This window comes from Engystomops pustulosus, chromosome 9 (assembly GCF_040894005.1).
Source record: "Engystomops pustulosus chromosome 9, aEngPut4.maternal, whole genome shotgun sequence".
Classification (NCBI taxonomy): domain Eukaryota; kingdom Metazoa; phylum Chordata; class Amphibia; order Anura; family Leptodactylidae; genus Engystomops; species Engystomops pustulosus.
In genome coordinates this window covers 62678718-62701864 of record NC_092419.1, presented here as the reverse complement: position 1 = coordinate 62701864, position 23147 = coordinate 62678718, and the positions used below count along the sequence as shown (strand labels likewise).

The following is a 23147-nucleotide window of genomic DNA, read 5'->3' as shown; positions in this document are numbered from 1 at the left end:
TGCTATCTCATAGAGAAACTAACACAATTTTCAGGTTCAAAAAGGTCAACGGAACTTGGGATTCCCAGCCAGTCTCCCATGCTGGTACTTGCCAAGCCTTAAGCTGCATCGCTGCTGCGATCTGACAAGAGCACGCACATTCAGCTTAGAATGGCCGTTGACAGCAGCTGTTCAATTTGAACCTTCTTTTACTATCTCATAGAGAAACTAACACAATTTTCAGGTTCAAAAAGGTCAACGGAACTTGGGATTCCCAGCCAGTCTCCCATGCTGGTACTTGCCAAGCCTTAAGCTGCATTGCTGCTGCGATCTGACAAGAGCAGGCACATTCAGCTTAGAATGGCCGTTGACAGCAGCATTTCAAATTGAACCTTCTTTTACTATCTCATAGAGAAACTAAAACAATTTTCAAGTTCAAAAAGGTCAACGGAACTTGGGATTCCCAGCCAGTCTCCCATGCTGGAACTTGCCAAGCCTTAAGCTGCATTGCTGCTGCGATCTGGCAAGAGCAGGCACATTCAGCTTAGAATGGCCATTGACAGCAGTTGTTCAATTTGAACCTTCTTCTACTATCTTATATAGAAACTAACACAATTTTCAGGTTCAAAAAGGTCACCAGAACTTGGGATTCCAAGTCAGTCTCCCATGCTGGTACTTGCCAAGCCTTAAGCTGCATCGCTGCTGCAATCTGACAAGAGCACACACATTCAGCTTAGAATGGCCGTTGACAGCAGCTGTTCAATTTGAACCTTCTTTTGCTATCTCATAGAGAAACTTACACAATTTTCAGGTTCAAAAAGGTCACCAGAACTTGGGATTCCAAGCCAGTCTCCCATGCTGGTACTTGCCAAGCCTTAAGCTGCATCGCTGCTGCGATCTCACAAGAGCACGCACATTCAGCTTAGAATGGCCGTTGACAGCAGCTGTTCAATTTGAACCTTCTTTTACTATCTCATAGAGAAACTAACACAATTTTCAGGTTCAAAAAGGGCAACGGAACTTGGGATTCCCAGCCAGTCTCCCATGCTGGTACTTGCCAAGCCTTATGCTGCATTGCTGCTGCGATCTGGCGAGAGCAGGCACATTCAGCTTAGAATGGCCATTGACAGCAGTTGTTCAATTTGAACCTTCTTCTACTATCTTATATAGAAACTAACACAATTTTCAGGTTCAAAAAGGTCACCAGAACTTGGGATTCCAAGCCAGTCTCCCATGCTGGTACTTGCCAAGCCTTAAGCTGCATCGCTGCTGCGATCTAACAAAAGCACGCACATTGAGCTTAGAATGGCCGTTGACAGCAGCTGTTCAATTTGAACCTTCTTTTACTATCTCATAGAGAAACTAACACATTTTCAGGTTCAAAAAGGTCAACAGAACTTGGGATTCCCAGCCAGTCTCCCATGCAGGTACTTGCCAAGCCTTAAGCTGCATTGCTGCTGCGATCTGACGAGAGCAGGCACATTCAGCTTAGAATGGCCGTTGACAGCAGCTGTTCAATTTGAACCTTCTTTTACTATCTCATAGAGAAACTAACACAATTTTCAGGTTCAAAAAGGTCAACGGAACTTGGGATTCCCAGTCAGTCTCCCATGCTGGTACTTGCCAAGCCTTAAGCTGCATTGCTGCTGCGATCTGACAAGAGCAGGCACATTCAGCTTAGAATGGCCGTTGACAGCAGCATTTCAAATTGAACCTTCTTTTACTATCTCATAGAGAAACTAAAACAATTTTCAAGTTCAAAAACATCAACAGAACTTGGGATTCCCAGCCAGTCTCCCATGCTGGAACTTGCCAAGCCTTAAGCTGCATCGCTGCTGCGATGTGACAAGAGCAGCACATTCAGCTTAGAATGGCCGTTGACAGCAGCTGTTCAATTTGAACCTTCTTTTGCTATCTCATAGAGAAACTTACACAATTTTCAGGTTCAAAAATGTCACCAGAACTTGGGATTCCAAGCCAGTCTCCCATGCTGGTACTTGCCAAGCCTTAAGCTGCATCGCTGCTGCGATCTCACAAGAGTGCGCACATTCAGCTTAGAATGGCCGTTGACAGCAGCTGTTCAATTTGAACCTTCTTTTACTATCTCATAGAGAAACTAACACAATTTTCAGGTTCAAAAAGAGCAACGGAACTTGGGATTTCCAGCCAGTCTCCCATGCTGGTACTTGCCAAGCCTTATGCTGCATTGCTGCTGCGATCTGGCGAGAGCAGGCACATTCAGCTTAGAATGGCCATTGACAGCAGTTGTTCAATTTGAACCTTCTTCTACTATCTTATATAGAAACTAACACAATTTTCAGGTTCAAAAAGGTCACCAGAACTTGGGATTCCAAGCCAGTCTCCCATGCTGGTACTTGCCAAGCCTTAAGCTGCATTGCTGCTGCAATCTGACAAGAGCAGGCACATTCAGCTTAGAATGGCCGTTGACAGCAGCTGTTCAATTTGAACCTTCTTTTGCTATCTCATAGAGAAACTTACACAATTTTCAGGTTCAAAAAGGTCACCAGAACTTGGGATTCCAAGCCAGTCTCCCATGCTGGTACTTGCCAAGCCTTAAGCTGCATCGCTGCTGCGATCTAACAAAAGCACGCACATTGAGCTTAGAATGGCCGTTGACAGCAGCTGTTCAATTTGAACCTTCTTTTACTATCTCATAGAGAAACTAACACATTTTCAGGTTAAAAAAGGTCAACAGAACATGGGATTCCCAGCCAGTCTCCCATGCTGGTACTTGCCAAGCCTTAAGCTGCATTGCTGCTGCGATCTGACGAGAGCAGGCACATTCAGCTTAGAATGGCCGTTGACAGCAGCTGTTCAATTTGAACCTTCTTTTACTATCTCATAGAGAAACTAACACAATTTTCAGGTTCAAAAAAGTCACCAGAACTTGGGATTCCCAGCGAGTCTCCCATGCTGGTACTTGCCAAGCCTTAAGCTGCATCGCTGCTGCGATCTGACAAGAGCACGCACATTCAGCTTAGAATGGCCGTTGACAGCAGCTGTTCAATTTGAACCTTCTTTTACTATCTCATAGAGAAACTAACACAATTTTCAGGTTCAAAAAGGTCAACGGAACTTGGGATTCCCAGCCAGTCTCCCATGCTGGTACTTGCCAAGCCTTAAGCTGCATTGCTGCTGCGATCTGACAAGAGCAGGCACATTCAGCTTAGAATGGCCGTTGACAGCAGCATTTCAAATTGAACCTTCTTTTACTATCTCATAGAGAAACTAAAACAATTTTCAAGTTCAAAAACGTCAACAGAACTTGGGATTCCCAGCCAGTCTCCCATGCTGGAACTTGCCAAGCCTTAAGCTGCATCGCTGCTGCGATGTGACAAGAGCACGCACATTCAGCTTAGAATGGCCGTTGACAGGAGCTGTTCAATTTGAACCTTCTTTTACTATTTCATAGAGAAACTAACACAATTTTCAGGTTCAAAAAGGTCAACAGAACTTGGGATTCCCAGCCAGTCTCCCATGCTGGTACTTGCCAAGCCTTAAGCTGCATTGCTGCTGCGATCTGACGAGAGCAGGCACATTCAGCTTAGAATGGCCGTTGACAGCAGCTGTTCGATTTGAACCTTCTTTTACTATCTCATAGAGAAACTAACACATTTTCAGGTTCAAAAAGGTCAACGGAACTTGGGATTCCCAGCCAGTCTCCCATGCTGGTTCTTGCCAAGCCTTAAGCTGCATTGCTGCTGCGATCTGATGAGAGCAGGCACATTCAGCTTAGAATGGCCGTTGACAGCAGCTGTTCAATTTGAACCTTCTTTTGCTATCTCATAGAGAAACTAACACAATTTTCAGGTTCAAAAAGGTCAACAGAACTTGGGATTCCCAGCCAGTCTCCCATGCTGGTACTTGCCAAGCCTTAAGCTGCATCGCTGCTGCGATCTGACAAGAGCACACACATTCAGCTTAGAATGGCCGTTGACAGCAGTTGTTCAATTTGAACCTTCTTCTACTATCTCATATAGAAACTAACACAATTTTCAGGTTCAAAAAAGTCACCAGAACTTGGGATTCCCAGCCAGTCTCCCATGCTGGTACTTGCCAAGCCTTAAGCTGCATCGCTGCTGCGATCTGACAAGAGCACGCACATTCAGCTTAGAATGGCCGTTGACAGCAGCTGTTCAATTTGAACCTTCTTTTACTATCTCATAGAGAAACTAACACAATTTTCAGGTTCAAAAAGGTCAACGGAACTTGGGATTCCCAGCCAGTCTCCCATGCTGGTACTTGCCAAGCCTTAACCTGCATTGCTGCTGCGATCTGACAAGAGCAGGCACATTCAGCTTAGAATGGCCGTTGACAGCTGCATTTCAAATTGAAGCTTCTTTTACTATCTCATAGAGAAACTAAAACAATTTTCAAGTTCAAAAAGGTCAACAGAACTTGGGATTCCCAGCCAGTCTCCCATGCTGGTACTTGCCAAGCCTTAAGCTGCATTGCTGCTGTGATCTGACGAGAGCAGGCACATTCAGCTAAGAATGGCCGCTGACAGCAGCTGTTCAATTTGAACCTTCTTTTACTATCTCATAGAGAAAATAACTCAATTTTCAGGTTCAAAAAGGTCAACGGATCTTGGGATTCTTACCAAGTCTCCCATGCTGGTACTTGCCAAGCCTTAAGCTGCATTGCTGCTGCGATCTGACGAGAGCAGGCACATTCAGCTTAGAATGGCCGTTGACAGCAGCTGTTCAATTTGAACCTTCTTTTACTATCTCATAGAGAAACTATCACAATTTTCAGGTTCAAAAAGGTCAAAGGAACTTGGAATTCCCAGCCAGTCTCCCATGCTGGTACTTGCCAAGCCTTAAGTTGCATTGCTGCTGCGATCTGACGAGAGCAGGCAAAATCAGCTTAGAATGGCCGTTGACAGCAGCTGTTCAATTTGAACCTTCTTTTACTATCTCATAGAGAAACTAACACAATTTTCAGGTTAAAAAAGGTCAACAGAACTTGGGATTCCCAGCCAGTCTCCCATGCTGGTACTTGCCAAGCCTTAAGCTGCATTGCTGCTGCGATCTGACGAGAGCAGGCACATTCAGCTTAGAATGGCCGTTGACAGCAGCTGTTCAATTTGAACCTTCTTTTGCTATCTCATAGAGAAACTAACACAATTTTCAGGTTCAAAAAGGTCAACGGAACTTGGGATTCCCAGCCAGTCTCCCATGCTGGTACTTGCCAAGCCTTAAGCTGCATCGCTGCTGCGATCTGACAAGAGCACACACATTCAGCTTAGAATGGCCGTTGACAGCAGTTGTTCAATTTGAACCTTCTTCTACTATCTCATAGAGAAACTAACACAATTTTCAGGTTCAAAAAAGTCACCAGAACTTGGGATTCCCAGCCAGTCTCCCATGCTGGTACTTGCCAAGCCTTAAGCTGCATTGCTGCTGCGATCTGACAAGAGCATGCACATTCAGCTTAGAATGGCCGTTGACAGCAGCTGTTCAATTTGAACCTTCTTTTACTATCTCATAGAGAAACTAAAACAATTTTCAGGTTCAAAAAGGTCAACGGAACTTGGGATTCCCAGCCAGTCTCCCATGCTGGTACTTGCCAAGCCTTAAGCTGCATTGCTGCTGCGATCTGACGAGAGCAGGCACATTCAGCTTAGAATGGCCGTTGACAGCAGCATTTCAAATTGAACCTTCTTTTACTATCTCATAGAGAAACTAAAACAATTTTCAAGGTTAAAAAGGTCAACAGAACTTGGGATTCCCAGCCAGTCTCCCATGCTGGTACTTGCCAAGCCTTAAGCTGCATCGCTGCTGCGATCTGACAAGAGCACGCACATTCAGCTTAGAATGGCCGTTGACAGCAGCTGTTCAATTTGAACCTTCTTTTACTATCTCATAGAGAAACTAACACAATTTTCAGGTTCAAAAAGGTCAACAGAACTTGGAATTCCCAGCCAGTCTCCCATGCTGGTACTTGCCAAGCCTTAAGTTGCATTGCTGCTGCGATCTGACGAGAGCAGGCAAATTCAGCTTAGAATGGCCGTTGACAGCAGCTGTTCAATTTGAACCTTCTTTTACTATCTCATAGAGAAACTAACACAATTTTCAGGTTAAAAAAGGTCAACAGAACTTTGGATTCCCAGCCAGTCTCCCATGCTGGTACTTGCCAAGCCTTAAGCTGCATCGCTGCTGCGATCTGACAAGAGCACACACATTCAGCTTAGAATGGCCGTTGACAGCAGTTGTTCAATTTGAACCTTCTTCTACTATCTCATAGAGAAACTAACACAATTTTCAGGTTCAAAAAAGTCACCAGAACTTGGGATTCCCAGCCAGTCTCCCATGCTGGTACTTGCCAAGCCTTAAGCTGCATCGCTGCTGCGATCTGACAAGAGCACGCACATTCAGCTTAGAATGGCCGTTGACAGCAGCTGTTCAATTTGAACCTTCTTTTACTATCTCATAGTGAAACTAACACAATTTTCAGGTTCAAAAAGGTCAACGGAACTTGGGATTCCCAGCCAGTCTCCCATGCTGGTACTTGCCAAGCCTTAACCTGCATTGCTGCTGCGATCTGACAAGAGCAGGCACATTCAGCTTAGAATGGCCGTTGACAGCTGCATTTCAAATTGAAGCTTCTTTTACTATCTCATAGAGAAACTAAAACAATTTTCAAGTTCAAAAAGGTCAACAGAACTTGGGATTCCCAGCCAGTCTCCCATGCTGGTACTTGCCAAGCCTTAAGCTGCATTGCTGCTGTGATCTGACGAGAGCAGGCACATTCAGCTAAGAATGGCCGCTGACAGCAGCTGTTCAATTTGAACCTTCTTTTACTATCTCATAGAGAAAATAACTCAATTTTCAGGTTCAAAAAGGTCAACGGATCTTGGGATTCCTACCAAGTCTCCCATGCTGGTACTTGCCAAGCCTTAAGCTGCATTGCTGCTGCGATCTGACGAGAGCAGGCACATTCAGCTTAGAATGGCCGTTGACAGCAGCTGTTCAATTTGAACCTTCTTTTACTATCTCATAGAGAAACTATCACAATTTTCAGGTTCAAAAAGGTCAAAGGAACTTGGAATTCCCAGCCAGTCTCCCATGCTGGTACTTGCCAAGCCTTAAGTTGCATTGCTGCTGCGATCTGACGAGAGCAGGCAAATTCAGCTTAGAATGGCCGTTGACAGCAGCTGTTCAATTTGAACCTTCTTTTACTATCTCATAGAGAAACTAACACAATTTTCAGGTTCAAAAAGGTCAACAGAACTTGGAATTCCCAGCCAGTCTCCAATGCTGGTACTTGCCAAGCCTTAAGTTGCATTGCTGCTGCGATCTGACGAGAGCAGGCAAATTCAGCTTAGAATGGCCGTTGACAGCAGCTGTTCAATTTGAACCTTCTTTTACTATCTCATAGAGAAACTAACACAATTTTCAGGTTAAAAAGGTCAACAGAACTTTGGATTCCCAGCCAGTCTCCCATGCTGGTACTTGCCAAGCCTTAAGCTGCATTGCTGCTGCGCTCTGACGAGAGCAGGCACATTCAGCTTAGAATGGCCGTTGACAGCAGCATTTCAAATTGAACCTTCTTTTACTATCTCATAGAGAAACTAAAACAATTTTCAAGGTAAAAAGGTCAACAGAACTTGGGATTCCCAGCCAGTCTCCCATGCTGGTACTTGCCAAGCCTTAAGCTGCATCGCTGCTGCGATCTGACAAGAGCACGCACATTCAGCTTAGAATGGCCGTTGACAGCAGCTGTTCAATTTGAACCTTCTTTTACTATCTCATAGAGAAACTAACACAATTTTCAGGTTCAAAAAGGTCAACAGAACTTGGGATTCCCAGCCAGTCTCCCATGCTGGTACTTGCCAAGCCTTAAGCTGCATTGCTGCTGCGATCTGACGAGAGTAGGCACATTCAGCTTAGAATGGCCGTTGACAGCAGCTGTTCAATTTGAACCTTCTTTTGCTATCTCATAGAGAAACTAACACAATTTTCAGGTTAAAAAAGGTCAACGGAACTTGGGATTCCAAGCCAGTCTCCCATGCTGGTACTTGCCAAGCCTTAAGCTGCATCGCTGCTGCGATCTGACAAGAGCACGCACATTCAGCTTCGAATGGCCTTTGACAGCAGCTGTTCAATTTGAATCTTCTTTTACTATCTCATAGAGTAACTAACACATTTTCAGGTTCAAAAAGGTCAACAGAACTTGGGATTCCCAGCCCGTCTCCCATGCTGGTACTTGCCAAGCCTTAAGCTGCATTGCTGCTGCGATCTGACAAGAGCAGGCACATTCAGCTTAGAATGGCCGTTGAAAGCAGCTGTTCAATTTGAACCTTCTTTTACTATCTCATAGAGAAACTAACACAATTTTCAGGTTCAAAAAGGTCAACGGAACTTGGGATTCCCAGCCAGTCTCCCATGCTGGTACTTGCCAAGCCTTAAGCTGCATTGCTGCTGTGATCTGACGAGAGCAGGCACATTCAGCTTAGAATGGCCATTGACAGCAGCCGTTCAATTTGAACCTTCTTTTACTATCTCATAGAGAAAATAACTCAATTTTCAGGTTCAAAAAGGTCAACGGATCTTGGGATTCCTACCCAGTCTCCCATGCTGGTACTTGACAAGCCTTAAGCTGCATTGCTGCTGCAATCTGACGAGAGCAGGCACATTCAGCTTAGAATGGCCGTTGACAGCAGCTGTTCAATTTGAACCTTCTTCTACTATCTCATAGAGAAACTAACACAATTTTCAGGTTCAAAAAAGTCACCAGAACTTGGGATTCCCAGCCAGTCTCCCATGCTGGTACTTGCCAAGCCTTAAGCTGCATCGCTGCTGCGATCTGACAAGAGCACGCACATTCAGCTTAGAATGGCCGATGACAGCAGCATTTCAAATTGAACCTTCTTTTACTATCTCATAGAGAAACTAAAACAATTTTCAAGTTCAAAAAGGTCAACAGAACTTGGGATTCCCAGCCAGTCTCCCATGCTGGTACTTGCTGAGCCTTAAGCTGCATCGCTGCTGCGATCTGACAAGAGCACGCACATTCAGCTTAGAATGGCCTTTGACAGCAGCTGTTCAATTTGAATCTTCTTTTACTATCTCATAGAGTAACTAACACATTTTCAGGTTCAAAAAGGTCAACAGAACTTGGGATTCCCAGCCAGTCTCCCATGCTGGTACTTGCCAAGCCTTAAGCTGCATTGCTGCTGCGATCTGACAAGAGCAGGCACATTCAGCTTAGAATGGCCGTTGAAAGCAGCTGTTCAATTTGAACCTTCTTTTACTATCTCATAGAGAAACTAACACAATTTTCAGGTTCAAAAAGGTCAAAGGAACTTGGGATTCCCAGCCAGTCTCCCATGCTGGTACTTGCCAAGCCTTAAGCTGCATTGCTGCTGCGATCTGACGAGAGGAGGCACATTCAGCTTAGAATGGCCGTTGACAGCAGCATTTCAAATTGAACCTTCTTTTACTATCTCATAGAGAAACTAAAACAATTTTCAAGTTCAAAAAGGTCAACAGAACTTTGGATTCCCAGCCAGTCTCCCATGCTGGTACTTGCCAAGCCTTAAGCTGCATTGCTGCTGCGATCTGACGAGAGCACGCACATTCAGCTTAGAACGGCCATTGACAGCAGTTGTTCAATTTGAACCTTCTTTTACTATCTCATATAGAAACTAACACAATTTTCAGGTTCAAAAAGGTCTCCAGAACTTGGGATTCCAAGCCAGTCTCCCATGCTGGTACTTGCCAAGCCTTAAGCTGCATCGCTGCTGCGATCTGACAAGAGCACGCACATTCAGCTTAGAATGGCCGTTGACAGCAGCTGTTCAATTTGAACCTTTTTTTACTATCTCATAGAGAAACTAACACATTTTCAGGTTCAAAAAGGTCAACAGAACTTGGGATTCCCAGCCAGTCTCCCATGCTGGTACTTGCCAAGCCTTAAGCTGCTGCGATCTGACAAGAGCAGGCACATTCAGCTTAGAATGGCCGTTGAAAGCAGCTGTTCAATTTGAACCTTCTTTTACTATCTCATAGAGAAACTAACACATTTTCAGGTTCAAAAAGGTCAACAGAACTTGGAATTCCCAGCCAGTCTCCCATGCTGGTACTTGCCAAGCCTTAAGCTGCATTGCTGCTGCGATCTGACGAGAGCAGGCACATTCAGCTTAGAATGGCCGTTGACAGCAGCTGTTCAATTTGAACCTTTTTTTACTATCTCATAGAGAAACTAACACATTTTCAGGTTCAAAAAGGTCAACAGAACTTGGGATTCCCAGCCAGTCTCCCATGCTGGTACTTGCCAAGCCTTAAGCTGCATTGCTGCTGCGATCTCACGAGAGCAGGCACATTCAGCTTAGAATGGCCGTTGACAGCAGCTGTTCAATTTGAACCTTCTTTTACTATCTCATAGAGAAACTAACACATTTTCAGGTTCAAAAAGGTCAACAGAACTTGGAATTCCCAGCCAGTCTCCCATGCTGGTACTTGCCAAGCCTTAAGCTGCATTGCTGCTGCGATCTGACGAGAGCAGGCACATTCAGCTTAGAATGGCCGTTGACAGCAGCTGTTCAATTTGAACCTTCTTTTACTATCTCATAGAGAAAATAACTCAATTTTCAGGTTCAAAAAGGTCAACGGATCTTGGGATTCCTACTCAGTCTCCCATGCTGGTACTTGCCAAGCCTTAAGCTGCATTGCTGCTGCAATCTGACGAGAGCAGGCACATTCAGCTTAGAATGGCCGTTGACAGCAGCTGTTCAATTTGAACCTTCTTTTACTATCTCATAGAGAAACAATCTCAAATTTCAGGTTCAAAAAGGTCAACGGAACTTGGGATTCCCAGCCAGTCTCCCATGCTGGTACTTGCCAAGCCTTAAGATGCATTGCTGCTGCGATCTGACGAGAGCAGGCACATTCAGCTTAGAACGGCCGTTGACAGCAGCTGTTCAATTTGAACCTTCTTTTACTATCTCATAGAGAAACTAACACATTTTCAGGTTCAAAAAGGTCAACGGAACTTGGAATTCCCAGCCAGTCTCCCATGCTGGTACTTGCCAAGCCTTAAGTTGCATTGCTGCTGCGATCTGACGAGAGCAGGCAAATTCAGCTTAGAATGGCCGTTGACAGCAGCTGTTCAATTTGAACCTTCTTTTACTATCTCATAGAGAAACTAACACAATTTTCAGGTTCAAAAAGGTCACCAGAACTTGGGATTCCCAGCCAGTCTCCCATGCTGGTACTTGCCAAGCCTTAAGCTGCATTGCTGCTGCGATCTAACGAGAGCAGGCACATTCAGCTTAGAATGGCCGTTGACAGCAGTTTTTCAATTTGAACCTTCTTCTACTATCTCATAGAGAAACTAACACAATTTTCAGGTGTAAAAAAGTCACCAGAACTTGGGATTCCCAGCCAGTCTCCCATGCTGGTACTTGCCAAGCCTTAAGCTGCATCGCTGCTGCGATCTGACAAGAGCACGCACATTCAGCTTAGAATGGCCGTTGACAGCAGCTGTTCAATTTGAACCTTCTTTTACTATCTCATAGAGAAACTAACACAATTTTCAGGTTCAAAAAGGTCAACGGAACTTGGGATTCCCAGCCAGTCTCCCATGCTGGTACTTGCCAAGCCTTAAGCTGCATTGCTGCATTGCTGCTGCGATCTGACGAGAGGAGGCACATTCAGCTTAGAATGGCCTTTGACAGCAGCATTTCAAATTGAACCTTCTTTTACTATCTCATAGAGAAACTAAAACAAATTTCAAGTTCAAAAAGGTCAACAGAACTTGGGATTCCCAGCCAGTCTCCCATGCTGGTACTTGCCGAGCCTTAACCTGCATCGCTGCTGCGATCTGACAAGAGCACGCAGATTCAGCTTAGAATGGCTGTTGACAGCAGCTCTTCAATTTGAACCTTCTTTTACTATCTCATAGAGAAACTAACACAATTTTCAGGTTAAAAAAGGTCAACGGAACTTGGGATTCCCAGCCAGTCTCCCATGCTGGTACTTGCCAAGCCTTAAGCTGCATTGCTGCTGCAATCTGACGAGAGCAGGCACATTCAGCTTAGAATGGCCATTGACAGCAGTTGTTCAATTTGAACCTTCTTTTACTATCTCATATAGAAACTAACACAATTTTCAGGTTCAAAAAGGTCACCAAAACTTGGGATTCCAAGCCAGTCTCCCCTGCTGGTACTTGCCAAGCCTTAAGCTGCATCGCTGCTGCGATCTGACAAGAGCACGCACATTCAGCTTAGAATGGCCGTTGACAGCAGCTGTTCAATTTGAACCTTCTTTTACTATCTCATAGAGAAACTAACACAATTTTCAGGTTCAAAAAGGTCAACATATCTTGGGATTCCCAGCCAGTCTCCCATGCTGTCACTTGCCAAGCCTTAAGCTGCATCTCTGCTGCGATCTGACAAGAGCATGCACATTCAGCTTAGAAAGGCCGTTGACAGCAGCTGTTCAATTTGAACCTTCTTTTACTATCTCATAGAGAAACTAACACAATTTTCAGGTTCAAAAAGGTCAACAGAACTAGGGTTTCCCAGCCAGTCTCCCATGCTGGTACTTGCCAAGCCTTAAGCTGCATCGCTGCCGCGATCTGACAAGAGCACGCACATTCAGCTTAGAATGGCCGCTGACAGCAGCTGTTCAATTTGAACCTTCTTTTACTATCTCATAGAGAAACTAACACATTTTCAGGTTCAAAAAGGTCAACAGAACTTGGGATTTCCAGCCAGTCTCCCATGCTGGTACTTGCCAAGCCTTAAGCTGCATCGCTGCCGCGATCTGACAAGAGCACGCACATTTAGCTTAGAATGGCCGCTGACAGCAGCTGTTCAATTTGAACCTTCTTTTACTATCTCATAGAGAAACTAACACATTTTCAGGTTCAAAAAGGTCAACAGAACTTGGGATTCCCAGCCAGTCTCCCATGCTGGTACTTTCCAAGCCTTAAGCTGCATTGCTTCTGCGATCTGAAAAGAGCACACACATTCAGCTTAGAATGGCCGTTGACAGCAGTTGTTCAATTTGAACCTTCTTCTACTATCTCATAGAGAAACTAACACAATTTTCAGGTTCAAAAAGGTCACCAGAACTTGGGATTCCCAGCCAGTCTCCCATGCTGGTACTTGCCAAGCCTTAAGCTGCATCGCTGCTGCGATCTGACGAGAGCAGGCACATTCAGCTTAGAATGGCCGTTGACAGCAGCTGTTCAATTTGAACCTTCTTTTGCTATCTCATAGAGAAACTAACACAATTTTCAGGTTAAAAAAGGTTAACGGAACTTGGGATTCCCAGCCAGTCTCCCATGCTGGTACTTGCCAAGCCTTAAGCTGCATTGCTGCTGCAATATGACAAGAGCAGGCACATTAAGCTTAGAATGGCCGTTGACAGCAGCTGTTCAATTTGAACCTTCTTTTACTATCTCATAGAGAAACTAACACAATTTTCAGGTTCAAAAAGGTCAACGGAATTTGGGATTCCCAGCCAGTCTCCCATGCTGGTACTTGCCAAGCCTTAAGCTGCATTGCTGCTTCGATTTGACGAGAGCAGGCACATTCAGCTTAGAATGGCCGTTGACAGCAGCTGTTCAATTTGAACCTTCTTTTACTATCTCATAGAGAAACTAACACAATTTTCAAGTTCAAAAAGGTCAACAGAACTTGGGATTCCCAGCCAGTCTCCCATGCTGGTACTTGCCAAACCTTAAGCTGCATCGCGGCTGCGATCTGGCAAGAGCACGCACATTCAGCTTAGAATGGCCGTTGACAGCAGCTGTTCAATTTGAACCTTCTTTTACTATCTCATAGAGAAACTAACACATTTTCAGGTTCAAAAAGGTCACCAGAACTTGGGATTCCCAGCAAGTCTCCCATGCTGTCACTTGCCAAGCCTTAAGCTGCATCTCTGCTGCGATCTGACAAGAGCACGCACATTCAGCTTAGAATGGCCGTTGACAGCAGCTGTTCAATTTGAACCTTCTTTTACTATCTCATAGAGAAACTAACACAATATTCAGGTTCAAAAAGGTCAACGGAACTTCGGATTCCCAGCCAGTCTCCCATGCTGGTACTTGCCAAGCCTTAAGCTGCTGCAATCTGACGAGAGCACGCACATTCAGCTTAGAATGGCCGTTGACAGCAGCTGTTCAATTTGAACCTTCTTTTACTATCTCATAGAGAAACTAACACAATTTTCAGGTTCAAAAAGGTCAACAGAACTTGGGATTCCCAGCCAGTCTCCCACGCTGGTACTTGCCAAGCCTTAAGCTGCATCGCTGCTGCGATCTGACAAGAGCTCGCACATTCAGCTTAGAATGGCCGTTGACAGCAGCTGTTCAATTTGAACCTTCTTTTGCTATCTCATAGAGAAACTAACACAATTTTCAGGTTCAAAAAGGTCAACGGAACTTGGGATTCCCAGCCTGTCTCCCATGCTGGTACTTGCCAAGCCTTAAGCTGCATTGCTGCTGCGATCTGACGAGAGCAGGCACATTCAGCTTAGAATGGCCATTGACAGCAGCTGCTCAATTTGAACCTTCTTTTACTATCTCATAGAGAAACTAACACAATTTTCAGGTTAAAAATGGTCAACAGAACTTGGGATTCCCAGCCAGTCTCCCATGCTGGTACTTGCCAAGCCTTAAGCTGCATCGCTGCTGCGATCTGACAAGAGCACGCACATTCAGCTTAGAATGGCCGTTTACAGCAGCTGTTCAATTTGAACCTTCTTTTGCTATCTCATAGAGAAACTAACACAATTTTCAGGTTCAAAAAGGTCAACGGAACTTGGGATTCCCAGCCAGTCTCCCATGCTGGTACTTGCCAAGCCTTAAGCTGCATCGCTGCTGCGATCTGAAAAGAGCACACACATTCAGCTTAGAATGGCCGTTAACAGCAGTTGTTCAATTTGAACCTTCTTCTACTATCTTATAGAGAAACTAACACAATTTTCAGGTTCAAAAAGGTCAACAGAACTTGGGATTCCAAGCCAGTCTCCCATGCTGGTACTTGCCAAGCCTTAAGCTGCATTGCTGCTGCGATCTGACGAGAGCAGGCACATTCAGCTTAGAATGGCCGTTGACAGCAGCTGTTCAATTTGAACCTTCTTTTGCTATCTCATAGAGAAACTAACACAATTTTAAGGTTAAAAAAGGTCAACGGAACTTGGGATTCCCAGCCAGTCTCCCATGCTGGTACTTGCCAAGCCTTAAGCTGCATTGCTGCTGCGATCTGACGAGAGCAGGCACATTCAGCTTAGAATGGCCATTGACAGCAGTTGTTCAATTTTAACCTTCTTCTACTATCTCATATAGAAACTAACACAATTTTCAGGTTCAAAAAGGTCACCAGAACTTGGGATTCCAAGCCAGTCTCCCATGCTGGTACTTGCCAAGCCTTAAGCTGCATTGCTGCTGCAATCTGACAAGAGAAGGCACATTCAGCTTAGAATGGCCGTTGACGGCAGCTGTTCAATTTGAACCTTCTTTTGCTATCTCATAGAGAAACTAACACAATTTTCAGGTTCAAAAAGGTCACCAGAACTTGGGATTCCAAGCCAGTCTCCCATGCTGGTACTTGCCAAGCCTTAAGCTGCATCGCTGCTGCGATCTGACAAGAGCACGCACATTCAGCTTAGAATGGCCGTTGACAGCAGCTGTTCAATTTGAACCTTCATTTACTATCTCATAGAGAAACTAACACATTTTCAGGTTCAAAAAGGTCAACGGAACTTGGAATTCCCAGCCAGTCTCCCATGCTGGTACTTGCCAAGCCTTAAGCTGCATTGCTGCTGCGATCTGACGAGAGCAGGCACATTCAGCTTAGAATGGCCGTTGACAGCAGCTGTTCAATTTGAACCTTCTTTTACTATCTCATAGAGAAACTAACACATTTTCAGGTTCAAAAAGGTCAACGGAACTTGGAATTCCCAGCCAGTCTCCCATGCTGGTACTTGCCAAGCCTTAAGTTGCATTGCTGCTGCGATCTGACGAGAGCAGGCACATTCAGCTTAGAATTGCCGTTGACAGCAGCTGTTCAATTTGAACCTTCTTTTACTATCTCATAGAGAAACTAACACAATTTTCAGGTTCAAAAAGGTCAACAGAACTTGGGATTCCCAGCCAGTCTCCCATGCTGGTACTTGCCAAGCCTTAAGCTGCATCGCTGCTGCGATCTGAAAAGAGCACACACATTCAGCTTAGAATGGCCGTTGATAGCAGTTGTTCAATTTGAACCTTCTTCTACTATCTCATAGAGAAACTAACACAATTTTCAGGTTCAAAAAGGTCACCAGAACTTGGGATTCCCAGCCAGTCTCCCATGCTGGTATTTGCCAAGCCTTAAGCTGCATCGCTGCTGCGATCTGACAAGAGCTCGCACATTCCGCATAGAATGGCCGTTGACAGCAGCTTTTCAATTTGAACCTTCTTTTACTATCTCATAGAGAAACTAACACAATTTTCAGGTTCAAAAAGGTCAACGGAACTTGGGATTCCCAGCCAGTCTCCCATGCTGGTACTTGCCAAGCCTTAAGCTGCATTGCTGCTGCGCTCTGACGAGAGCAGGCACAATCAGCTTAGAATGGCCATTGACAGCAGCTGTTCAATTTGAACCTTCTTTTACTATCTCATAGAGAAACTAACACAATTTTCAGGTTCAAAAAGGTCAACGGAACTTGGGATTCCCAGCCAGTCTCCCATGCTGGTACTTGCCAAGCCTTAAGCTGCATTGCTGCTGCGATCTGACGAGAGCAGGCACATTCAGCTTAGAATGGCCGTTGACAGCAGCTGTTCAATTTGAACCTTCTTTTACTATCTCATAGAGAAACTAACACATTTTCAGGTTCAAAAAGGTCAATGGAACTTGGAATTCCCAGCCAGTCTCCCATGCTGGTACTTGCCAAGCCTTAAGCTGCATTGCTGCTGCGATCTGACGAGAGCAGGCACATTCAGCTTAGAATGGCCGTTGACAGCAGCTGTTCAATTTGAACCTTCTTTTACTATCTCATATAGAAAATAACTCAATTTTCAGGTTCAAAAAGGTCAATCGATCTTGGGATTCCTACCCAGTCTCCCATGCTGGTACTTGCCAAGCCTTAAGCTGCATTGCTGCTGCGATCTGACGAGAGCAGGCACATTCAGCTTCGAATGGCCGTTGACAGCAGCTGTTCAATTTGAACCTTCTTTTACTATCTCATAGAGAAACTAACACAATTTTCAGGTTCAAAAAGGTCAACGGAACTTGGGATTCCCAGCCAGTCTCCCATGCTGGTACTTGCCAAGCCTTAAGCTGCATTGCTGCTGCGATCTGACGAGAGCAGGCACATTCAGCTTAGAATTGCCGTTGACAGCAGCTGTTCAATTTGAACCTTCTTTTACTATCTCATAGAGAAACTAACACAATTTTCAGGTTCAAAAAGGTCAACAGAACTTGGGATTCCCAGCCAGTCTCCCATGCTGGTACTTGCCAAGCCTTAAGCTGCATCGCTGCTGCGATCTGAAAAGAGCACACACATTCAGCTTAGAATGGCCGTTGACAGCAGTTGTTCAAATTGAACCTTCTTCTACTATCTCATAGAGAAACTAACACAATTTTCAGGTTCAAAAAGGTCAACGGAACTTGGGATTCCCAGCCAGTCTCCCATGCTGGTACTTGCCAAGCCTTAAGCTGCATTGCTGCTGCGATCTGACGAGAGCAGGCACATTCAGCTTAGAATGGCCGTTGACAGCAGCTGTTCAATTTGAACCTTCTTTTACTATCTCATAGAGAAACTAACACAATTTTCAGGTTCAAAAAGGTCAACGGAACTTGGGATTCCCAGCCAGTCTCCCATGCTGGTACTTGCCAAGCCTTAAGCTGCATTGCTGCTGCGATCTGACGAGAGCAGGCACATTCAGCTTAGAATGGCCGTTGACAGCAGCTGTTCAATTTGAACCTTCTTTTACTATCTCATAGAGAAACTAACACATTTTCAGGTTCAAAAAGGTCAACGGAACTTGGAATTCCCAGCCAGTCTCCCATGCTGGTACTTGCCAAGCCTTAAGCTGCATTGCTGCTGCGATCTGACGAGAGCAGGCACATTCAGCTTAGAATGGCCGTTGACAGCAGCTGTTCAATTTGAACCTTCTTTTACTATCTCATAGAGAAACTAACACATTTTCAGGTTCAAAAAGGTCAACGGAACTTGGAATTCCCAGCCAGTCTCCCATGCTGGTACTTGCCAAGCCTTAAGCTGCATTGCTGCTGCGATCTGACGAGAGCAGGCACATTCAGCTTAGAATGGCCGTTGACAGCAGCTGTTCAATTTGAACCTTCTTTAACTATCTCATAGAGAAACTAACACAATTTTCAGGTTCAAAAAGGTCAACAGAACTTGGGATTCCCAGCCAGTCTCCCATGCTGGTACTTGCCAAGCCTTAAGCTGCATTGCTGCTGTGATCTGACGAGAGCAGGCTCATTCAGCTTAGAATGGCCGTTGACAGCAGCTGTTCAATTTGAACCTTCTTTTACTATCTCATAGAGAAACTAACACAATTTTCAGGTTCAAAAAGGTTAACGGAACTTGGGATTCCAAGCCAGTCTCCCATGCTGGTACTTGCCAAGCCTTAAGCTGCATTGCTGCTGCGATCTGACGAGAGCAGGCACATTCAGCTTAGAATGGCCGTTGACAGCAGCTGTTCAATTTGAACCTTCTTTTACTATCTCATAGACAAACTAACACATTTTCAGTTTCAAAAAGGTCAACGGAACTTGGAATTCCCAGCCAGTCTCCCATGCTGGTACTTGCCAAGCCTTAAGCTGCATTGCTGCTGTGATCTGACGAGAGCAGGCACATTCAGCTTAGAATGGCCGTTGACAGCAGCTGTTCAATTTGAACCTTCTTTAACTATCTCATAGAGAAACTAACACAATTTTCAGGTTCAAAAAGGTCAACAGAACTTGGGATTCCCAGCCAGTCTCCCATGCTGGTACTTGCCAAGCCTTAAGCTGCATTGCTGCTGTGATCTGACGAGAGCAGGCTCATTCAGCTTAGAATGGCCGTTGACAGCAGCTGTTCAATTTGAACCTTCTTTTACTATCTCATAGAGAAACTAACACAATTTTCAGGTTCAAAAAGGTCAACGGAACTTGGGATTCCAAGCCAGTCTCCCATGCTGGTACTTGCCAAGCCTTAAGCTGCATTGCTGCTGCGATCTGACGAGAGCAGGCACATTCAGCTTAGAATGGCCGTTGACAGCAGCTGTTCAATTTGAACCTTCTTTTACTATCTCATAGACAAACTAACACATTTTCAGTTTCAAAAAGGTCAACGGAACTTGGAATTCCCAGCCAGTCTCCCATGCTGGTACTTGCCAAGCCTTAAGCTGCATTGCTGCTGTGATCTGACGAGAGCAGGCACATTCAGCTTAGAATGGCCGTTGACAGCAGCTGTTCAATTTGAACCTTCTTTTACTATCTCATAGAGAAAATAACTCAATTTTCAGGTTCAAAAAGGTCAACGGATCTTGGGATTCCTACCCAGTCTCCCATGCTGGTACTTGCCAAGCCTTAAGCTGCATTGCTGCTGCGATCTGACGAGAGCAGGCACATTCAGCTTAGAATGGCCGTTGACAGCAGCATTTCAAATTGAACCTTCTTTTACTATCTCATAGAGAAACTAAAACAATTTTCAAGTTCAAAAAGGTCAACAGAACTTGGGATTCCCAGCCAGTCTCCCATGCTGGAACTTGCCAAGCCTTAAGCTGCATCGCTGCTGCGATCAGACAAGAGCACGCACATTCAGCTTAGAATGGCCGTTGACAGCAGCTGTTCAATTTGAACCTTCTTTTACTATCTCATAGAGAAACTAACACAGTTTTCAGGTTCAAAAAGGCCAACGGAACTTGGGATTCCCAGCCAGTCTCCCATGCTGGTACTTGCCAAGCCTTAAGCTGCATTGCTGCTGCGATCTGACGAGAGCAGGCACATTCAGCTTAGAATGGCCGTTGACAGCAGCTGTTCAATTTGAACCTTCTTTTACTATCTCATAGACAAACTAACACATTTTCAGTTTCAAAAAGGTCAACGGAACTTGGAATTCCCAGCCAGTCTCCCATGCTGGTACTTGCCAAGCCTTAAGCTGCATTGCTGCTGTGATCTGACGAGAGCAGGCACATTCAGCTTAGAATGGCCGTTGACAGCAGCTGTTCAATTTGAACCTTCTTTTACTACCTCATAGAGAAAATAACTCAATTTTCAGGTTCAAAAAGGTCAACGGATCTTGGGATTCCTACCCAGTCTCCCATGCTGGTACTTGCCAAGCCGTAAGCTGCATTGCTGCTGCGATCTGACGAGAGCAGGCACATTCAGCTTAGAATGGCCGTTGACAGCAGCATTTCAAATTGAACCTTCTTTTACTATCTCATAGAGAAACTAAAACAATTTTCAAGTTCAAAAAGGTCAACAGAACTTGGGATTCCCAGCCAGTCTCCCATGCTGGAACTTGCCAAGCCTTAAGCTGCATCGCTGCTGCGATCTGACAAGAGCACGCACATTCAGCTTAGAATGGCCGTTTACAGCAGTTGTTCAATTAGAACCTTCTTTTGCTATCTCATAGAGAAACTAACACAATTTTCAGGTTCAAAAAGGTCAACGGAACTTGGGATTCCCAGCCAGTCTCCCATGCTGGTACTTGCCAAGCCTTAAGCTGCATCGCTGCTACGATCTGAAAAGAGCACACACATTCAGCTTAGAATGGCCGTTGACAGCAGCTGTTCAATTTGAACCTTCTTTTACTATCTCATAGACAAACTAACACATTTTCAGTTTCAAAAAGGTCAACAGAACTTGGAATTCCCAGCCAGTCTCCCATGCTGGTACTTGCCAAGCCTTAAGCTGCATTGCTGCTGTGATCTGACGAGAGCAGGCACATTCAGCTTAGAATGGCCGTTGACAGCAGCATTTCAAATTGAACCTTCTTTTACTATCTCATAGAGAAACTAAAACAATTTTCAAGTTCAAAAAGGTCAACAGAACTTGGGATTCCCAGCCAGTCTCCCATGCTGGAACTTGCCAAGCCGTAAGCTGCATCGCTGCTGCGATCTGACAAGAGCACGCACATTCAGCTTAGAATGGCCGTTGACAGCAGCTGTTCAATTTGAACCTTCTTTTACTATCTCATAGAGAAACTAACACAATTTTCAGGTTCAAAAAGGTCAACGGAACTTGGGATTCCCAGCCAGTCTCCCATGCTGGTACTTGCCAAGCCTTAAGCTGCATTGCTGCTGCGATCTGACGAGAGCAGGCACATTCAGCTTAGAATGGCCGTTGACAGCAGCTGTTCAATTTGAACCTTCTTTTACTATCTCATAGACAAACTAACACATTTTCAGTTTCAAAAAGGTCAACGGAACTTGGAATTCCCAGCCAGTCTCCCATGCTGGTACTTGCCAAGCCTTAAGCTGCATTGCTGCTGTGATCTGACGAGAGCAGGCACATTCAGCTTAGAATGGCCGTTGACAGCAGCTGTTCAATTTGAACCTTCTTTTACTATCTCATAGAGAAACTAAAACAATTTTCAAGTTCAAAAAGGTCAACAGAACTTGGGATTCCCAACCAGTCTCCCATGCTGGAACTTGCCAAGCCTTAAGCTGCATCGCTGCTGCGATCTGACAAGAGCACGCACATTCAGCTTAGAATGGCCGTTGACAGCAGCTGTTCAATTTGAACCTTCTTTTACTATCTCATAGTGAAACTAACACAATTTTCAGGTTAAAAATGGTCAACAGAACTTGGGATTCCCAGCCAGTCTCCCATGCTGGTACTTGCCAAGCCTTAAGCTGCATCACTGCTGCGATCTGACAAGAGCACGCACATTCAGCTTAGAATGGCCGTTGACAGCAGTTGTTCAATTTGAACCTTCTTTTGCTATCTCATAGAGAAACTAACACAATTTTCAGGTTCAAAAAGGTCAACGGAACTTGGGATTCCCAGCCAGTCTCCCATGCTGGTACTTGCCAAGCCTTAAGCTGCATCGCTGCTACGATCTGAAAAGAGCACACACATTCAGCTTAGAATGGCCGTTGACAGCAGTTGTTCAATTTGAACCTACTTCTACTATCTCATAGAGAAACTAACACAATTTTCAGGTTCAAAAAGGTCAACGGAACTTGGGATTCCCAGCCAGTCTCCCATGCTGGTACTTGCCAAGCCTTAAGCTGCATCGCTGCTGCGATCTGACAAGAGCAGGCACATTCAGCTTAGAATGGCCGTTGACAGCAGCATTTCAAATTGAACCTTCTTTTACTATCTCATAGAGAAACTAACACAATTTTCAAGTTCAAAAAGGTCAACAGAACTTGGGATTCCCAGCCAGTCTCCCATGCTGGAACTTGCCAAGCCGTAAGCTGCATCGCTGCTGCGATCTGACAAGAGCACGCACATTCAGCTTAGAATGGCCGTTGACAGCAGCTGTTCAATTTGAACCTTCTTTTACTATCTCATAGAGAAACTAACACAATTTTCAGGTTCAAAAAGGTCAACAGAACTTGGGATTCCAAGCCAGTCTCCCATGCTGGTACTTGCCAAGCCTTAAGCTGCATTGCTGCTACGATCTGACAAGAGCACGCACATTCAGCTTAGAATGGCCGTTGACAGCAGCTGTTCAATTTGAACCTTCTTTTACTATCTCATAGAGAAACTAACACAATTTTCAGGTTCAAAAAGGGCAACGGAACTTGGGATTCCCAGCCAGTCTCCCATGCTGGTACTTGCCAAGCCTTAAGCTGCATTGCTGCTGCGATCTGGCGAGAGCAGGCACATTCAGCTTAGAATGGCCATTGACAGCAGTTGTTCAATTTGAACCTTCTTCTACTATCTTATATAGAAACTAACACAATTTTCAGGTTCAAAAAGGTCACCAGAACTTGGGATTCCAAGCCAGTCTCCCATGCTGGTACTTGCCAAGCCTTAAGCTGCATTGCTGCTGCAATCTGACAAGAGCAGGCACATTCAGCTTAGAATGGCCGTTGACAGCAGTTGTTCAATTTGAACCTTCTTCTACTATCTCATAGAGAAACTAACACAATTTTCAGGTTCAAAAAGTTCAACGGAACTTGGGATTCCCAGCCAGTCTCCCATGCTGGTACTTGCCAAGCCTTAAGCTGCATCGCTGCTGCGATCT

At 44.9% G+C, this 23147-nt stretch overlaps 60 pseudogenes; all 60 read right to left on the bottom strand.

Moving 5' to 3' along the window:
- Positions 1 to 43: 43 nt before the first annotated feature.
- On the bottom strand, positions 44 to 162 carry LOC140095873 (5S ribosomal RNA; annotated as a pseudogene).
- Positions 163 to 232: 70 nt separating this feature from the next.
- Positions 233 to 351, bottom strand: LOC140088820 (5S ribosomal RNA; annotated as a pseudogene).
- Positions 352 to 1365: 1014 nt separating this feature from the next.
- LOC140082184 (5S ribosomal RNA) lies at positions 1366 to 1484 on the bottom strand (annotated as a pseudogene).
- Positions 1485 to 1554: 70 nt separating this feature from the next.
- LOC140087518 (5S ribosomal RNA) lies at positions 1555 to 1673 on the bottom strand (annotated as a pseudogene).
- A 1013-nt stretch (positions 1674 to 2686) lies between these two features.
- On the bottom strand, positions 2687 to 2805 carry LOC140087724 (5S ribosomal RNA; annotated as a pseudogene).
- A 259-nt stretch (positions 2806 to 3064) lies between these two features.
- LOC140088819 (5S ribosomal RNA) lies at positions 3065 to 3183 on the bottom strand (annotated as a pseudogene).
- Positions 3184 to 3442: 259 nt separating this feature from the next.
- On the bottom strand, positions 3443 to 3561 carry LOC140079033 (5S ribosomal RNA; annotated as a pseudogene).
- A 69-nt stretch (positions 3562 to 3630) lies between these two features.
- Positions 3631 to 3749, bottom strand: LOC140093195 (5S ribosomal RNA; annotated as a pseudogene).
- Positions 3750 to 4197: 448 nt separating this feature from the next.
- LOC140095474 (5S ribosomal RNA) lies at positions 4198 to 4316 on the bottom strand (annotated as a pseudogene).
- Positions 4317 to 4386: 70 nt separating this feature from the next.
- Positions 4387 to 4505, bottom strand: LOC140096069 (5S ribosomal RNA; annotated as a pseudogene).
- Positions 4506 to 4575: 70 nt separating this feature from the next.
- LOC140098210 (5S ribosomal RNA) lies at positions 4576 to 4694 on the bottom strand (annotated as a pseudogene).
- Positions 4695 to 4953: 259 nt separating this feature from the next.
- LOC140079032 (5S ribosomal RNA) lies at positions 4954 to 5072 on the bottom strand (annotated as a pseudogene).
- Positions 5073 to 5520: 448 nt separating this feature from the next.
- Positions 5521 to 5639, bottom strand: LOC140090888 (5S ribosomal RNA; annotated as a pseudogene).
- A 70-nt stretch (positions 5640 to 5709) lies between these two features.
- Positions 5710 to 5828, bottom strand: LOC140097143 (5S ribosomal RNA; annotated as a pseudogene).
- Positions 5829 to 5898: 70 nt separating this feature from the next.
- LOC140094736 (5S ribosomal RNA) lies at positions 5899 to 6017 on the bottom strand (annotated as a pseudogene).
- Positions 6018 to 6465: 448 nt separating this feature from the next.
- On the bottom strand, positions 6466 to 6584 carry LOC140095473 (5S ribosomal RNA; annotated as a pseudogene).
- Positions 6585 to 6654: 70 nt separating this feature from the next.
- On the bottom strand, positions 6655 to 6773 carry LOC140096068 (5S ribosomal RNA; annotated as a pseudogene).
- Positions 6774 to 6843: 70 nt separating this feature from the next.
- On the bottom strand, positions 6844 to 6962 carry LOC140092755 (5S ribosomal RNA; annotated as a pseudogene).
- Positions 6963 to 7221: 259 nt separating this feature from the next.
- Positions 7222 to 7340, bottom strand: LOC140098261 (5S ribosomal RNA; annotated as a pseudogene).
- Positions 7341 to 7409: 69 nt separating this feature from the next.
- Positions 7410 to 7528, bottom strand: LOC140096086 (5S ribosomal RNA; annotated as a pseudogene).
- Positions 7529 to 7597: 69 nt separating this feature from the next.
- On the bottom strand, positions 7598 to 7716 carry LOC140097142 (5S ribosomal RNA; annotated as a pseudogene).
- Positions 7717 to 7786: 70 nt separating this feature from the next.
- Positions 7787 to 7905, bottom strand: LOC140093893 (5S ribosomal RNA; annotated as a pseudogene).
- A 447-nt stretch (positions 7906 to 8352) lies between these two features.
- Positions 8353 to 8471, bottom strand: LOC140092455 (5S ribosomal RNA; annotated as a pseudogene).
- A 636-nt stretch (positions 8472 to 9107) lies between these two features.
- LOC140095994 (5S ribosomal RNA) lies at positions 9108 to 9226 on the bottom strand (annotated as a pseudogene).
- Positions 9227 to 10042: 816 nt separating this feature from the next.
- On the bottom strand, positions 10043 to 10161 carry LOC140078390 (5S ribosomal RNA; annotated as a pseudogene).
- A 69-nt stretch (positions 10162 to 10230) lies between these two features.
- Positions 10231 to 10349, bottom strand: LOC140086593 (5S ribosomal RNA; annotated as a pseudogene).
- A 69-nt stretch (positions 10350 to 10418) lies between these two features.
- Positions 10419 to 10537, bottom strand: LOC140078389 (5S ribosomal RNA; annotated as a pseudogene).
- A 259-nt stretch (positions 10538 to 10796) lies between these two features.
- On the bottom strand, positions 10797 to 10915 carry LOC140095334 (5S ribosomal RNA; annotated as a pseudogene).
- Positions 10916 to 10984: 69 nt separating this feature from the next.
- On the bottom strand, positions 10985 to 11103 carry LOC140093443 (5S ribosomal RNA; annotated as a pseudogene).
- Positions 11104 to 11173: 70 nt separating this feature from the next.
- On the bottom strand, positions 11174 to 11292 carry LOC140095087 (5S ribosomal RNA; annotated as a pseudogene).
- A 645-nt stretch (positions 11293 to 11937) lies between these two features.
- Positions 11938 to 12056, bottom strand: LOC140091695 (5S ribosomal RNA; annotated as a pseudogene).
- A 1013-nt stretch (positions 12057 to 13069) lies between these two features.
- On the bottom strand, positions 13070 to 13188 carry LOC140091945 (5S ribosomal RNA; annotated as a pseudogene).
- A 1195-nt stretch (positions 13189 to 14383) lies between these two features.
- LOC140091669 (5S ribosomal RNA) lies at positions 14384 to 14502 on the bottom strand (annotated as a pseudogene).
- Positions 14503 to 14950: 448 nt separating this feature from the next.
- LOC140087400 (5S ribosomal RNA) lies at positions 14951 to 15069 on the bottom strand (annotated as a pseudogene).
- A 70-nt stretch (positions 15070 to 15139) lies between these two features.
- LOC140082597 (5S ribosomal RNA) lies at positions 15140 to 15258 on the bottom strand (annotated as a pseudogene).
- Positions 15259 to 15705: 447 nt separating this feature from the next.
- On the bottom strand, positions 15706 to 15824 carry LOC140082736 (5S ribosomal RNA; annotated as a pseudogene).
- A 69-nt stretch (positions 15825 to 15893) lies between these two features.
- On the bottom strand, positions 15894 to 16012 carry LOC140092437 (5S ribosomal RNA; annotated as a pseudogene).
- A 448-nt stretch (positions 16013 to 16460) lies between these two features.
- Positions 16461 to 16579, bottom strand: LOC140090588 (5S ribosomal RNA; annotated as a pseudogene).
- Positions 16580 to 16649: 70 nt separating this feature from the next.
- Positions 16650 to 16768, bottom strand: LOC140090876 (5S ribosomal RNA; annotated as a pseudogene).
- A 69-nt stretch (positions 16769 to 16837) lies between these two features.
- Positions 16838 to 16956, bottom strand: LOC140086451 (5S ribosomal RNA; annotated as a pseudogene).
- Positions 16957 to 17215: 259 nt separating this feature from the next.
- On the bottom strand, positions 17216 to 17334 carry LOC140083887 (5S ribosomal RNA; annotated as a pseudogene).
- A 259-nt stretch (positions 17335 to 17593) lies between these two features.
- On the bottom strand, positions 17594 to 17712 carry LOC140090863 (5S ribosomal RNA; annotated as a pseudogene).
- Positions 17713 to 17782: 70 nt separating this feature from the next.
- Positions 17783 to 17901, bottom strand: LOC140090851 (5S ribosomal RNA; annotated as a pseudogene).
- Positions 17902 to 17970: 69 nt separating this feature from the next.
- On the bottom strand, positions 17971 to 18089 carry LOC140082725 (5S ribosomal RNA; annotated as a pseudogene).
- Positions 18090 to 18158: 69 nt separating this feature from the next.
- On the bottom strand, positions 18159 to 18277 carry LOC140082712 (5S ribosomal RNA; annotated as a pseudogene).
- A 70-nt stretch (positions 18278 to 18347) lies between these two features.
- On the bottom strand, positions 18348 to 18466 carry LOC140095195 (5S ribosomal RNA; annotated as a pseudogene).
- Positions 18467 to 18536: 70 nt separating this feature from the next.
- On the bottom strand, positions 18537 to 18655 carry LOC140094671 (5S ribosomal RNA; annotated as a pseudogene).
- A 69-nt stretch (positions 18656 to 18724) lies between these two features.
- On the bottom strand, positions 18725 to 18843 carry LOC140086471 (5S ribosomal RNA; annotated as a pseudogene).
- A 70-nt stretch (positions 18844 to 18913) lies between these two features.
- Positions 18914 to 19032, bottom strand: LOC140095194 (5S ribosomal RNA; annotated as a pseudogene).
- A 70-nt stretch (positions 19033 to 19102) lies between these two features.
- On the bottom strand, positions 19103 to 19221 carry LOC140085385 (5S ribosomal RNA; annotated as a pseudogene).
- Positions 19222 to 19290: 69 nt separating this feature from the next.
- On the bottom strand, positions 19291 to 19409 carry LOC140086470 (5S ribosomal RNA; annotated as a pseudogene).
- A 70-nt stretch (positions 19410 to 19479) lies between these two features.
- LOC140094275 (5S ribosomal RNA) lies at positions 19480 to 19598 on the bottom strand (annotated as a pseudogene).
- Positions 19599 to 19857: 259 nt separating this feature from the next.
- LOC140081986 (5S ribosomal RNA) lies at positions 19858 to 19976 on the bottom strand (annotated as a pseudogene).
- Positions 19977 to 20045: 69 nt separating this feature from the next.
- On the bottom strand, positions 20046 to 20164 carry LOC140086469 (5S ribosomal RNA; annotated as a pseudogene).
- Positions 20165 to 20800: 636 nt separating this feature from the next.
- Positions 20801 to 20919, bottom strand: LOC140089145 (5S ribosomal RNA; annotated as a pseudogene).
- A 259-nt stretch (positions 20920 to 21178) lies between these two features.
- On the bottom strand, positions 21179 to 21297 carry LOC140090839 (5S ribosomal RNA; annotated as a pseudogene).
- Positions 21298 to 21366: 69 nt separating this feature from the next.
- LOC140086468 (5S ribosomal RNA) lies at positions 21367 to 21485 on the bottom strand (annotated as a pseudogene).
- A 259-nt stretch (positions 21486 to 21744) lies between these two features.
- Positions 21745 to 21863, bottom strand: LOC140095574 (5S ribosomal RNA; annotated as a pseudogene).
- Positions 21864 to 22122: 259 nt separating this feature from the next.
- LOC140087258 (5S ribosomal RNA) lies at positions 22123 to 22241 on the bottom strand (annotated as a pseudogene).
- A 448-nt stretch (positions 22242 to 22689) lies between these two features.
- Positions 22690 to 22808, bottom strand: LOC140096864 (5S ribosomal RNA; annotated as a pseudogene).
- Positions 22809 to 23147: the final 339 nt, after the last annotated feature.